This window comes from Anas acuta, chromosome 9, assembly GCF_963932015.1.
Source record: "Anas acuta chromosome 9, bAnaAcu1.1, whole genome shotgun sequence".
Taxonomy (NCBI): Eukaryota; Metazoa; Chordata; class Aves; order Anseriformes; family Anatidae; genus Anas; species Anas acuta.
In genome coordinates, this window is record NC_088987.1 from 16,000,731 (window position 1) to 16,015,633 (window position 14,903).

At 53.9% G+C, this 14,903-nt stretch overlaps 1 protein-coding gene across 1 annotated transcript in view; it reads right to left on the reverse strand.

Moving 5' to 3' along the window:
• EPHB1 (EPH receptor B1) overlaps positions 1-14,903 on the reverse strand; it is a 49,459-nt gene that overhangs the window by 31,716 nt on the left and 2,840 nt on the right. The gene's annotated exons all lie outside the window — the stretch shown is intronic.

Consider the following 14,903-nt stretch of genomic DNA (forward strand, 5'->3'; position numbering starts at 1 on the left):
TCCCCTTGCTGTAAGTTCAGCCGTGCACATCATTAAGTGCTCGTTAGTCCTTGCCACAACCCTTCAAATAAACAGGGTGCTGCAAAGATTTCAGCACCAGGGTGATGCACAGCCCAATCCCCTCCCAAAAAACTCAGCCCTTCCCTCCTCATCAGCTCCTCGATCCAAAAGCCCCCAACAGGCTCTGAATCTTGGAAAGAAAACTGGGAGGAACAGCACGACACGGCACACAGCAGCTCCCTAGGCAGGAGGCTAGAAATAAAGAGAAATATATAAATTGAAAAGAAGCCAAAGCCAACAGCGGAGGAGCTGCCTCCCTACCAAGAAGCTCTTGCCTCACCCCACGGCCATGCCCCTACCCTAAATCACAGGGAACGGGGAAGGCTCCGCTCCTGTGCTAGCAGCCCAGAGCATGGGGCAAACTGATACAGGAGGGCAAGGGGACAATTAGCTGATGGAAAACAAGGTGTGAAAACCAAGTTATCCTTCCATCTGAATTCACACACCGCCAGTTAGGCTTTTCCTCCACATTTTGTTTTTTTCCAGGGATCTTGACCCTTTTCCAGTGGACAAGTCTACCCACAGGGGTTTGCAACGCCCTCCTCTGCGGGGAGGAGGAGGAGGGACAAGAGCAACCCAAAGCCTGTCTCTGAGCCTCTAGGAAAGCCTCGCCCCACCAAAACCCCTGGCTGATCACCAAACCACAGCAGGACTGAGGTAGGAAGGGACCTCTGGGCCCCTCTGGTCACACCCCTGCTCAAGCAGGGCCACCTGGAGCAGGGTGCCCAGGACCATAGCCAGACACTTTTGATGGCCTCCAAGGAGGTTTTACAACCTCTTTGGGCAGCCTGCTCCACTGCTCCATCACCTGCAGGGAAGAACTGCTCCATCATGTCCTAGGGAACCTCCTCTGCTTGGGTCTGTGCCCGGTGCCTCTCATCCTGTCCCTGGGCACCACCGCAAGGAGCCTGGCTCCGTCCTCCCAGCACGAGACGTGCTCAGGGGGCTCCAGGCATTGCCCAGGGCTGAGCTCACCACGTGGGCACAGAGAGGTGCCCATCACCCTGGAAAGGTGCCCACCGGCCGGGACTTAAGCCTCCAGTCAGGGCTGAAGCCCTCGTTGTGGAGAAGCCGAGCTTTGTTGCGGAGAGCCAAGCTCTCTTCGAGTGAAGAATCTTCAGCTGTATACAGTAGATTTTCTTTAATGGACACATTACTTTAAACTAAGCCTCCACCATCTGTTCCAGTCCCTAATTATCAATACAAAAACAAACGTCTACTCACAATTACACTCGTAACGAGTAAAGATGCCAGCAATTAGCATGCAGGAACATCCTCGCTGCGCGGCAGCGGGTCCATCTGCGGCAGCACCAGCGCGGTCCCAGGTCCCGGACACCCTCAGCGGAGCCGTGCGCGGTGGCACCAGCGCCCAGGGGGTGCCGTGGTGGGGCTGGGGGGAGCTGACAGGTGGCTGGCATTGTTTGAGCAGCTGGGGGGGGGGTGAAAAATTTGGGGGTGGGAGTAGGGAGCAGCTGGATGCGCCACGGAGCGCTTCCCTCCCCGCTGCACGCTTCAGCGGGTGCTTGGGGACGCGGTCCCGCTCCCAGAGCGAACAAAAAGCAGAAAGAGGGAACAACTGGAAAATAAAGCCATGAAGCTTCACTGCAAAGACCGGCACGAACCAACGCTGACAGAGACGATGCTGTGGCTGCGAGCTCAGCCAGGCTGCGTCACGGCTTCCATCACCACACCCAACCTGGATTAAGCCTCTTAATGTTGGTGGGAAAGAAGCCCCGCAGGTGGCAGGGGAAGTGCTTGAATTTAATTCTTGCCATTCCCCGTGTACAAAGAGAGCTGGGGCTCCAGCCCACACCAGAAGGTCACCCGGATAATTTCAGGTCACTCCCCACACCCATGGCAGCCCCTGCTTAGGGCCATGATGCTCCCAGGGCGCAAACCCCGCGCTGCCACCCAGCTTCCCTCTGCAAGGTTTCCACGTGCCCCAGGCTTCCACCAAGGCAGAAAAAGCAAAGCAGGAGCGAGCCAGACGTGCAAACTGCTGGGCTCACGTCTCACCCACAACATCTCAGATTCAGGAGGACTTGCCCTTTTTCATGATGGTGCCAGAGAGGTGGGCAGGGGAAGAGCGGGATCGCCCTCTCCCAGCGGAGAAGCACCGCTCCTCTTCACCATTCCCTACGAGCCCCAGCTTCCGAAAGAGCCGCTTGCAGTATCTATACACTTTCAATCAAAAATATTACAGCAACAACTAATTATGTCCCATCATTCCCATGGCTCTCTGCCTTTAATGGTACATTTTGCTGCTACAGAATTACAGCGAAACTGCTCTGGAAGTGCATAACGAGCTATCCCCATCAATCTCCCGCAGATTCATTATGAAGGATTATCCCCAGAATAACAAACCAAGTTCAGATCGCAGAGGACACGCTAAACAACAAAAACAAGTCAGGAGCTTTCTCTGCCCGTCGTTTTGAACAGGAATGCCAGCACCTTGGGGTCTTTGTGAGGAACCTGTCGGAGAGGAGCAGCTCCATGAAGACGTCTCGGCTATGCCGACGCTACCAGCCCACGTGGGCTGACTTGGAGTGGCTAAAAACCAAAACTCGTGTTGGAAAATGGATTTGCACATACATCAGCTGGGTGCAAAGGTGCTGCGTCACTTCGTGATGGGCTGCACCACGCTCTGCCCCAGCCCTCCCCAGGATCTCCACCGAGGGAGTCGATGCAGCAAGGTGTTACCGCAGCCGCACACGGGAGCGCCCGCTGACTTGGTGCCACCATGAATGCCCTCAGCATCACCTTCCCCAGTGGTAGGGGGCTTTTCTCCCCTCTTGATCCTTCTCATGCTCTTCAAACCTAGGGAAATGATGGTGGGGCAGAAGGAGGCGTGGGTCTCACGCAGGCAGCAGCGCTCCGCACGCACCTCTGCGTGGTTTTCGTGCTCCAAAGGGGCCTGACCCCATGCGAGCACGCGGTGCTGGGCCAGCTCAGCCGTGGCCGTACAAGCCATTTATCATAATCCCACTGAGGAGAGATACAGTAAATCAAAGAGACAACCTGCCTGCAAATAAATTGCAGGGGGGAGGGAGAGGGAGAGAGAAACAGAGAGAAAAAGGGGAGAGAACTGCAGAGGGAGAGATAAGAGAGAGGGAAGGAAACAGCAGAAAATTACAAAAAAGCACACATCACGGGGAAAAAAGACAAAGGGGACCAAAGCAAATACGAAGATAAGAGAAATAAGATAGTGCTTTCAATACCTTGTTTTCCAAATTACAAGCCTATTTGATAAAATTTGGGAACAAGTTTTAATCCGCTGAGCTCATACGAGGCAGCAGCCCCAGAGGGTCTCAGGAGCCTGGTGCTCTCCAGCACAAGGGGCTCAGCTGCCCCCGCGGTGACAAAAGTGACAAAGCAGCTCCCCAGGGCCATGCTGCTCACAGGCCATGGACACACAAAGTGCACACGCTAAGGCCATGCCATGGGACCACGTGGAAGCAATTACAGATCAGCACAGATGCATTTAGCAACCCAAAAAGCATCCCGGGCTGAGACAGGGCTTTAGGGAACGCCGCAGGCCACCAGGACAGGGCTGGGAGTCCCGGGAGCTCGGCTCTGCCTCCGCTCCAGCGCCGGAGGAGTGATTCAGGGCTGCAAAAATGACAAGGCTATCTTTCGGGAGAACATCTTCCAGAACAATGTCACAATGCATTTAAATCCTCATCTTTGCTTTCTCGAGGCTGGGTTGCCAACAAGCATCACTGAACTCCGCAGTCTGCCCCCAAAATCACCATATGTCACGCTTGGCAGCCTCCCCTTCCAGCCTCCGGAAGGCAGGGAAGAGGAACTGGGCCGCCCAGGGACGGGCAGAGGCTTCCAGTAAACCCAAAAGCTGTGGGACCACTCGACACCACTGGCACTCTCCCATCTGAGGACCAGCTAAAGGCTGTGGGAGTCCAGCTAAACGGGTCTGGCTTGCACGAAGGACTTTTCTTCATGGAGAAATGAAACCCTTCGGGGGAGCTTTGCAGAAGACACCCCACAGGAACACAGCAGGGAGGTGAGTGCTGCTTGGTGCCTTGCTGCTCCAGCTTCCAGCACAGCTTTGGGACACACGTGGCCCTGTCCCAGCAGGGGTCTCCGTGCCACCAGCTGCAGTGCTCAAGTCTGAGCTGAGCCCAATCTCTTCTCCACCCACACCACCGCCACCCAGGGGCATGCATGAACTCCCTGCCTGCCCGAAAGCCTTTGCTGGCCCCTCGGGTGGAAGATATCAAGCTGCTGCTTGTCTCTGGTTTTAGACAAACCAGTAACAGAGGTTGCTGCGGTCTGGTCAACGGCAGCAGGCAGCTGTGGGCAAAGCAGGGCCGTCATCAGGGATGCACCACCCCAAACACACAGCCTACAGCTCCTCCAGCTCCTCCCTGGGTAGGGCTGGTCGAGTGCTTTCCAAGCACAGGAATCACAGAGGTTTGATCCTGAACTCTGCAAGTTTGTGTTTTCTGCTCCCCAAAAGCGAGGCACCAGCTTCAGCTGCTCCAGCCAGCTCGAAGGGAAGCAGCCTTTGTCCATCCTGTGAGAAAGCAAGAAGGAACGCCAACAGAGGGGGAAAAAACTGGAGCACGGTTTGAGATTTCACACACAAGGGTGGTGGAAGCTTAATGGGCCCAGTGGACACGGTGTCCTACTCCACTGGGATTCCCTGGAAATGGCAGCCTACAAACGCAGTCAGTCAGCTGAGAAGACCGAGCAGCCATAAACGTCAACAGCGCCCGCAATTACACTTGTTAGGGTAATTTAAAAGGACATGCAGTCTTCACGCCTCGATGGGCACCCACGGGATCGCAGAGGGATTCCCCCAGCAGCTGGGGTCTGCTCACGTGCGGAACGGCGTCAGTCCTGCCTACAACACCCTCAAAGGCCACGAGCACAAAGGCACCGGTACAATAAACTCTGCCGAACCCATGCACCAAACCTGTCCCCCCTTCCTGCCACTCTCCTTCCCCAGAGGACTTGTTTTGCCTTACTCCAGGACAGCACTGCCTAGGAGGGAAGCTCTCGGGATCAAAACATTTACCCTGCTTTTCCCTAGGCGCCACCGCTGCCGTAGAGATTTGGGATGAGTCACTGCCTTGGCCTCTGTTCCCCAGAAAAGCTACAGGCTTGCTACAGACACACGCAGCTCCGAGCCCTGAGCCTGAAATGCCAGCCGTGCTGTCAAGGAGCCCTCACTACAAGAGGTGCACCTGGCATCGTCCTGCTCCTATTTACTAGGTCTTAGCTTAAAATGTCAGAGGGATTCTGCGTGAGCTACGAACACAACGGGCCGCTCAAACGGCAAACAAGCGCAGGTCGTTGGCTCCGGGGTCACTGAGCAGCTTCCCTTCGCCCAGCCCCACCTCCTCCCGAACCCAGGATGCAGCCAGGGCCTTGGCGTTTCCTCCAGACATCACAATTTGGGGGAAAAGCCATCCACCAGAGCCCTACCCCATACATCCTGCACAGGGAAGGAGCCAGTGGTGCTTCCTGCACCCGGACTCACCCCGCACTGGTTAACGCAGCGCCCAACATGCGCCCATGCCCTGTGGCCCTTGGGAGAGCCAGCCGCCTGCTTTCACAGCTTCCGAGCAGCAGCAACAGCAGCATTCGGGTCCGACACCATCCCCATGCCAAATTACAACCAGCTTGAGGTCGGAGGATGGGGAAAATCTCGCACCGGGTGCTTGTTCTGCTTCCCCGTCCGCTGGAGCCCCAGGGTGCACACGGAGCCCATCCAAAATCCATTTTTCTGCAGGTTTATTTTATTTTTTATTCCACCAGATCTCTTCAAAACCGTGCCTGGCTGTGCCCCACCTCCTCTCCTGAACCATTTTACTCTCAATTTGAGCCGTCTCTAGGTACGTGCGTACGCGACAGCTGGTCCGTGGAGTAAATAACAAAGTTAGCTCGCCAAGATTGCCAGACGCCCGCCGGTGCTGCTGCTGCCCCGTGCCGTGCCGGGGAGGCGCGCTGGGAGCCACACACACCAGGGCTGCCTGCGGCCAAACCTTCCCGGGGCAGAAATCTCACCTCAGAGGGGTCCCCGCTGCAGTTCCCGGCCCCACAAAACCCGTCTAGGGCACACTTGTGGGCGGAGGGAGAAATGCTCACCCGGTGTCTCTGCAGGTCGGGGGCTCTGTAGCGGAAAAACAAGCTGTGGGACAGCGCTGGCTCCTTGATTAACGAGGTGTGCGGCCAGCGTTTGCTGGTCCTGCTGTAAATGCAGAGAGTGGGATGGAAGAGGAGCACAGGGGCAGAGACAGGGGGAGCACAAATAAGGAGAAAAAAAAAAAAAGCCATCGGTGCAGGGCGTTATATAAACCCACATATATTCCAGCAGGAGGGAGAAAAACTTTGGCTGTAAGGCTGCTGGTGCTGAGCATTACGCAGCACGGACTGCCGGCCCAGGGGAGGAGAAGAGGAGGAGGAGGAGGAGGAGGAAGCTGAAGGAGGCACTGCTTGGCTCCCGGCCGGCCGCGCACGCTCCTGCCTCCAGCCCAGCCGCCTGCACGAGCGCAAGCTGGGAAAAGGCTGGAGCGGAGCAGGCGGGAGGAGAGCCATCTGCACGCCGGGAGCTGTGCCAAGGAGCGCTGGGGGATGGATTTTCCACACACCACCCCCCTTTTCCCGTGCGAGGTCAGCCTCCTCTCTTCCCTCACGGCCGCCGGCCCCAGCGGCCAACACCTTGCCGAAATGCTTCAGCAGGGAATGGTGCAGCCACGAAGCGGAGCTTCCCCACACAGCATTCCCACATCGCACTTCTGGGCTGGGTGTAGAAGCCATCACCAAAGGGGCGTCCCCAGATTCTCCCAACCCGAGGTCATCGTCCCCCCAGCGTGATGGGGACAGTCCCAACGGGAAGGTCACGGGCGCCAGCATCCGCAGGGCTTTCCCGTCCAGGAGGAGCAGGAAGCGGCTCCTGCTGCGGTCACGGGGCCGCTGCCTCCGCTTGGGCTTGAATCCCGCTGGATCCTGGTGACGCCGCGGCTGAATGCGGGCGGACAGACCTCCCTTTTCACGAAGACCCCATGGGAAACTCGCTGCCCAAGTCCTGCAGCCCTCCTGCAACCTGGAAATCCACCAGGCGCAAGAGCAGCACGGCTCCGCTCCAGGCAACGCTAACAGCGCTCCCTTTTAACGTGGTGCCAGCTGGTGATAAACTTCCCCGTAAGGCTCATCTCCATACCACCTCTTCTCCTGATGACACTGACCCATCCTCCCTGATTGTGGTTTCCTCGCTGAAATAAATCACCCTAAGTGCACATTGTGCTCCGGGCCTCGTTACTGTTCATCACCGCCCGCACGACGGAGCTGTCACATCCTGGCGGCTTCTGTCACCTGGGCAACCCAGGCGGGATGCGGGACGGGGAGATGCGCTGTGAAAGCCCCTGGGAGGACCAGTGTGACCAGGAGCCACTGCCACACACAGGCAAGAGGGTGGAGAGATCATAACACGTGAGCACCCAAAAGATGTGAGCCCCAACGCAGTCATTTCGCACCCCAGCATGCAGCACAGGTGATGGCAAACGCGCCCTGATGGCTAGGAGAGCTGGCGCTGGGCTGAAACCTCCTCCAGGAGGGCAGCAGAACCCCTCCAAGCCCCTACTTAGGGCTCGGGAACGCTGAAGGAAGGACAGAGGCAGGGCTGGGTGCTCCCCAAACCTTTCCCAGCTGCGTGTCCCGCCTCCAGTTCCTCCTCGCATGCAGGCGTTCAAACCCCACTAGGTCACCCCAGATCAATCCAAAGCAGCGTTGCGACCGTGCTTCAAGCAGTAAATGAAAAGCTCCGTGCCAAACCCCCGCCAAGACTGCTCGAGCGATAACAATGCAGAGGCATTGTTTGCCTGTCACATTGCTTTCAAAAGCCAAACACTCCAAAAGAGAGAGGGAGCAATTAAAGCTGCCGCTAATCTCGTAGCGCCCGCATCTAAAACCTGCCCGCTGTTCTGGCCGAGCAGGCGGCGGTGGGACCAGCGCCTCGCAGCTGGGACGTGACGGGCAGGAGATGATGCTCACCAGGGAACGGCAGGACCAAAGCACCGGGACCACATCCCCGCACCTCGTCGTGGCTGGGAAGAGCAGCTCGACATCTGAGGCCGCACAGAGGTGGAGGTTTCCAGGAGAAGAGCTCAGCAGCTACTCACACCCATGAGCGTGGTCAAGTAGAGGAGGTGCTGCCATCGCCTTCCATGCGATGGACATCCCAGCTCTTCCCTCTGACATCCCAGCTCTTCCCTCTGACATCCCAGCTCTTCCCACAAATGCCCCTTCCGCGCCGGTGATGGCAGAACCGGTGTTTCCGATCCAATGCCTCGGCCCTGGTGGTGGTCACGATGCTGATGGGTTTTGTTGGCATCAGGCAAGCTTCTGCCCCCCTACCCTGCGTGCTGGGGAGCTCCGCACTCCCTCTGGCAGACGGAGGACAGGCGACGACAGACACATGGACAGGGCTGACGGACACATGGACGCGGCGCGTTCGCACGCGCAGGCACCGGCCAGGGGGGACCGCGTTTCAGAAATAACACAGGCACGCACACAAAAGAGCGCAAGCCATTAATCTGGGCGAACCAAAGGAAATGAAATCATTATGTCTGCAGCTACAGCATCCAGAAGAACAAATTTCCTGCCTGGATAATAAATGGATTCTTTTGTTTCATGTTGGCCCCGGCCACGTGACTGTCTTGGCCTATTCCTCATCCAAAACATCTTGCTGTATAAATACCCAGACGGGCTTGGGTTTCAGCTGCTAAAAATATGTTTTAATTATAATAATATATAATAATAATAACACAAAAAGCTACACGGTCCCCAGCCCCTTTCCTCTTAAACAACCTCTGAAGGCTTTCCAGAGCACAAGCAAGGAAACAAAAAGACCAAAGTTACCAATCACAGCTGCAACTGCTAAAAAAAAAAGACACGAGGCAGACGAATGACAGCCCCAGGTTGATGCCTGCGATAAATAACCCCTGCCAGAAAAAGAACTGAGGTGTGCACACGGCATTTGAAGCCCCTGTGAGCATCTCATGGTGCAGGACCAAACCCCGCAGGTGATGTGGATTTTGCCTGAGCCACAAGCAGCGCCTTGCAGGTGGCTTTCTGGCACCCGGAGGGCAGGGTATTTTACATTTTTAATCCGAAAGGGAAGGTGAATTCTGATCCTTACAGCTGGCTGCAGGAAGGGCTCTGGGCATCTCCAGGGATGCAGGCTGCTAGGAGAGCTGTGTGCATGGCTGGTTTCAGCCATCCCTTTAACCCGCAGCTCCACCAGACCATTCAATTAAAACCACTTGTGCACTTAACTCTGTATTTCAGTTTTGCTTTATGAAAGCAGAGCAAACGTTGGAACAAGATTCAAAACAAACGAGCATTTGGAATCTGAGCTTCAGAGCACCTTGTTGCAAAAAGCCTGAACTGCTGAGGTGTTACAGAGAGCCAGCAGCAGGCTCCACGCTCCCCATGGGCACAAGCCCCAACCAAGCCTCACTCCCAACATAAATTGGACAGAAGAGCCATCCCCTACAGTCCCAAGAAGGTCCCTGAGCACACACAGCTGCCTTCCCCTTTGATTCTGGATGCTCACCAGGAATTGAGCACACCAACACCCCGTGGGATGAAACCCCTGCGTGGAAAGGCAGGCTGTAAGCCTGCTTTGTGCATCATGCTAGCAGAAGCCTTACTTCTTTTCCCTTTGTGGGTCATCTTTAATTTCAATTATATTTGGGATGCTGTGGGAAGTGTCCAAGCACTGCTGCTGCCTCGTTTCAATTGCTCATCATTGCTGTTTCTTCAAGGAGGGGAAAAAGAGTCATTGGAAACTAAATATTTACACACCCACGTACACTAATCCCAGCAGATCCAAGGGTGGGAAGCTTATTTAAAAAAACATCCCTAATTACTTTCCCATTTTAAAGGGAATAATCTGGCAATTAGCTAGAAACCTTTACATCAGTAATCACGTATTTTCTAACAAGGAATAACCTGAGCCAGACCTTCACCCCTACAGAGGCATCCAGGCACTCGCTGCCCAGAGGGACGATGGCCACTGGGGACAGGGACACCAAACAGGCACCAAGGGGTCACATCCCAGGGAAGCCTCCTTGCTGAAGGACTGAAGTCTTTGGAATAGGTAAGAGTTTACGACTCTATCGGCCTATCATTTAGGAAGATAAAATTGCGTTCACTCTGCCGAAGCAAACTATTAAAAGTGGAGGATGTTATCTCAGGTAATAAAGAGCAAGACCTGAGGACCAGCCTGGGAATTCAAGTTTACAACTTGTATCAACTTCATATGCTGTAAAACTTCACCTGGTTTATAAGTTTCTCACCAACTTCATAAAAGATGTTTTATTATTATTGTTTTCTGACTCTCCTGCCTTTATAAAATGCCTCTCCTACTCTGTGTGGGTGTTGCATTATAAACATTTGCACTTTGATTCATTCAAGATTTAAGGAAGCTTTCAAGGTAACCTATTAGGAATACTTAAAGTGTTTGAAAGGCATCACAGTTCCCCTGAACATTTCAATACTTTAAATAAATAAATAAAAACACGCTTTTGCAGTAAACTACCTCAAAAATCTACCAGGCTGGTGATTCAAGCTACAGGATATGGAAGCGAGCAAGCCAGCCCGGTGGAGCACATCCCTGTCACGTTTGGTGTGGGGTCATCGGAGCTGCTGGCACAGGTAGGTTGACACCACAGCTGGACTGGAGATGGGGCAGGAAGCCCTCCAGGAAGGAACATTTCCCTACCACAACCAGAATCCTGTACAAAAAAAGGATATGGCTTAAAAATGAAAAAAAAAAAAAAAAAAAAAAACACCACACAAAGCACCATTGCTCCTTCCACGCTTCACAGCAGCATCACTACTTGTATCATCCATACGCACTTCAGGAGGAATTGATGAAAATTTTGGTCGTGCTTTGTGAACAGCTCACCACTACCACCTGGAGCACGTCCATCCCCAGTTCTGGGGCTGCTGGTGCAGCACCGTGAGGCGGCCCCAAACGCCGCAGTGCTCTGGAGATCCCCGCTCCATCACAGCGGCCCCGTGCCCGAGAGCAGCCGGGCTGGCTCAGGAGCAGCAGCTGCTCCCTGCCAGGAGGCATCAAAGCCCCGCAGCACGGCTGCTGCTTAATGCAGGATCAAGGACGTGGCCCAGGGAGACGCAAGATGCTCCTCAGCAGCAGCTGGACCAGAAGCAAGCAGATGAGTGTAAAAGCACGGGTTTCCTGTCCCTGTTCACACCCACAGGGGCTGGCCAGCCCCGTGAACCACCTCCAGCCCCGATACGTCACCCCTCCGTGCCGGGCAGGGCTCACAAAGGCAGAGCAGGAGGGTGCCCAGAGCTGTGTCCTCCTCAAAGCAGCCCTTTTCCTCTGGCCTCCACCGAAGGCTATTGAAGTTAATGAGCGCTTTTTTGTAGCCTCCAGCCGGCTGGAGAGACGGCCTTTCAGCTCAGCAGCCTCCTGCCTCGGTAATAACCCAGGTGTGGTGCACAGAGGGATAATAAAAGCCAGTTTTTAGACAGAGATAGAATCTGACTAGCTTGTGATCTTGCAGATCCCACCAGCCAGCACCCAACAAAGCTAGAGGAGGACCAGACCTGCCGGAGGAGACAACTCAATCCTGGACACAGGAGGTTGTGCCAGCCACCATGCATCGAGTTGGCTCTGCAAGAGTAACCTCGCTGCACGTCACAGCTTCTCTGCTGAAAGCCTGAAGGGCTCAGAAGACTTCGATGCAAGCCACACAAACAACTTCATCTCAAGTGGAAAGGCTTGGACAGCAAAGGCTACACATCTCAGAACCACAGAAGCATCCAGGTCAGAAAAGACCTTCAAGATCACCAAGGCCAACCACCAGCCTGACCTGCCAGGTCCCACCACTAAACCACATCCACCTTCTCATAAACTCCTCTGGGTTGGGGATTGTCACCTCCCTGGGTAGCCTGTTCCAATGCCTGACTGCCCCCTCCGTGAAGAAATTCTTCCTCATATCTAATCTAAACCTCCCCAGCATAATCTCCAGAGAGCTTACTCACCTGCATGAAGCTTTTGGACAGCTTCACCAGGCCTGTGGGTTTTGCTCAGGGGACACTGTGGCTCTGTAGTCCAAGGCTACCTGCAGCCCATCATTCCCAGCACAGGATAAGGACACCAAGACCCTTGCCACTTCAAAAATAATTAATGCAGGGGCAGAGCAGCCACGTAGCCACAGCTCCTCCGAGCTGCTGCACACCATGAGAGAGCAAAACACACAGCGCTGAGGGTACACGGCATGAGGCAGCTCGAGCACAGAGGTCTTCTAATGCTTGGAAACATTGCATGAAGTACTTCTGGCAATGCAGCCAGCTGTTCTGGTAATCTTGAAAAGCCAAGTTTTGTTCATTTCAAACACATTTGTTTCAAATTAAAAGCACAGCTGATGCCTCACAGAGCTCTCTGGAAATATCCCATTGCTCCTTTGTCCATACGCCCAGCACATCCTCCTCTGCTTCAGACTTACAGAACTGAAGCCATTGCTTCACGTTTCCCTGATCTCCTCCAGCTCCAAGAGACACTCCCGAGGTTAGACAGCAATACGAGGTGGATTTAGGGAACCTCCTGGACTTAGGAGCCCAGGTCTTGTTGTGAGGCCAAGGACTTCAGAAGCCCACTCCCCCAATGGCTGTCTCTAGTACACCAGGGCTCGAGTCCCTCCACCGGCACATGGCTGTCCTCCTGCACCAGATACCAGGACGACTTCTCAAGTGTCCAACTCTTCCAAATTGCTCAGCCTCTCACCTGGCCCAAGATACGAACAGCAGTTCCGATTAGAAAATTAAAAATAAAGAAATGCCCAGCAACCTCCGGTGGCCAAACCAGCAGGACCCTGCACCTCTTCCTTTCCCATCCCACCTCAAGTCCAGCATTCCCTTTTCAACTTTTCTGCTGGGCTCCTTATTTGCCTGAGGAAGATGTAATTCACACCCTTGCAGCTCCTCTGTGGTGATTTACCTTTTTTCGAACAAAAAGCAATTATCCCCACATCAACAGGACCCTCACAAGGATGTTAATGAGTTGGTTCAGCCCCTGTGGCTAGGCCTTGGCTGAAGCAAGAGGAGGCCTCCAGTATCCAAAGCCCTGCATCTGACTGCAAAATAAAAATAAAATAAAAAACCTGTAAAACTTCAGTCCTCGCCATTCCCCATCCCAATGCCTCTACCTGAGGTGCAGGATTTGGCACCAACAGAAAGGGGGCTGACACAAAATGTGTTTCTGGCAGAGGGGCACAACTCACGCGTGGAGGCCTGAGTAAAGAAATAACCAGAAACAGAGCTGGGCACAGACACCAAAACCTCAAAGCAACCCAAGGATGAGTTGGTTGGGTTTGAGTAACCAAAACCTGGGTGCCTGGGACATCAGCAGTGTGGTTTTGAGAGGAGCAGGACTCCTTAATGGGAGAAAGCAGCAGTGCAATACTAAACAATTCAAGTTGTGACAAAGCCCCCACCTCAGATGCAAGGAAATGGCCTAAAAGCGAGGATTTCCGCAGCCTCTTGCCTATTCCCAGCAATCACCTTGCCTCGCTGCAACATAAATTATAGCTTAATCAGCTCTGAATACCAGCGATGCTGCCTGGATGCCTCCCCAGATATTAAACGCTTCTTTCACTGCGCTAACAAGCACATACCTGAGGCCTTCCTAGTCCCTAATTACTCGGCATAGTTATTTCCGAATCAAAATATACAAGTAAATAAATAAAAAAAACTTAATACTTTTTCTCCCTCTACTTGGCAAAGCCCTTGAAAGGAATCTGCCTGCTTATTAACAAATACAAGCAATTTACAATCGTCATCGCCTCCCACCCACCCCAAAGACATGCAGGGTTGCCGGAGGGAGCATCCCCCCAAGAAGCATCCCCGAATCCAGCCCTGCTCCCTCCCTTTGGGCTGAAGCTCAAAGCAGCAGTCCTGAACCAATATGATCACAGAACCATCTAGGTTGGAAAAGACCTTCAAAACCATCAAATCTAACCATCAAGCAGACCTTCCAAGTCTTGCTGCTCAAGCACATCCCTCAGTGCCACAACTGCACGTTGCGTCCCCCACCTCCAGGGATGGGGACTCCACCCCTTCCCCAAGAAGCCCATCCCAATGCTTGGCCACCCTCTCCACGAAGGAATTCTTCCCCATATCCAATCCAAACCTCCCCTGATCCTGCTGGAGTGGTGCTGGGGTGCAGGCCCCTTCCCTTTGAACTGCCATCTCCTCCGGCCCAGCAGCAACTCATTGCAGGCAGGCCGCGGTAACAGCAATTAGGTCACACCGGGCTGCAGGTTTAGCGGGCAAAACTATAATTATTTAGAAACATTGAGTTTAAATGCCAAAGAGTCTTAATGGAACTGAGCTAATTAACCAATTTTGACTGAATAACTGATGAGTTAAAAAGAAAAATAAAATCAATGATCATAGACAGCTGCCTTTTTTTTTTTTTTTTTTTTTAACTGTTTGTTTTCTCACAACAACTCTCAGTTGCACAAAAGCAGACCAACAATCCCTGCTAACCAAATATTATTGTAATTAAATATTTAACAGGAAGGCTCTTCAATTATTCAGAGGAGGGACGACACTCGCTATAAGCGGGCTGGGTTTCTCCCTCTGGACCTGGCTGGGGATGCTCACAGGGCACGGCTGCCACCCGTCCTGCGGAGCAGGGACCACGCTCTGACTGCCAGGCCAGCAGGTGCCAGGTTTTGCGAGGTTTTCTGGGGTCAGTGGTATTCCCCCAGCACAGGGCTGGGGAGGAAAAGCAGACGCACACACACACACACCCCAACACACATGGTTATAATTCCCTAAGCGGC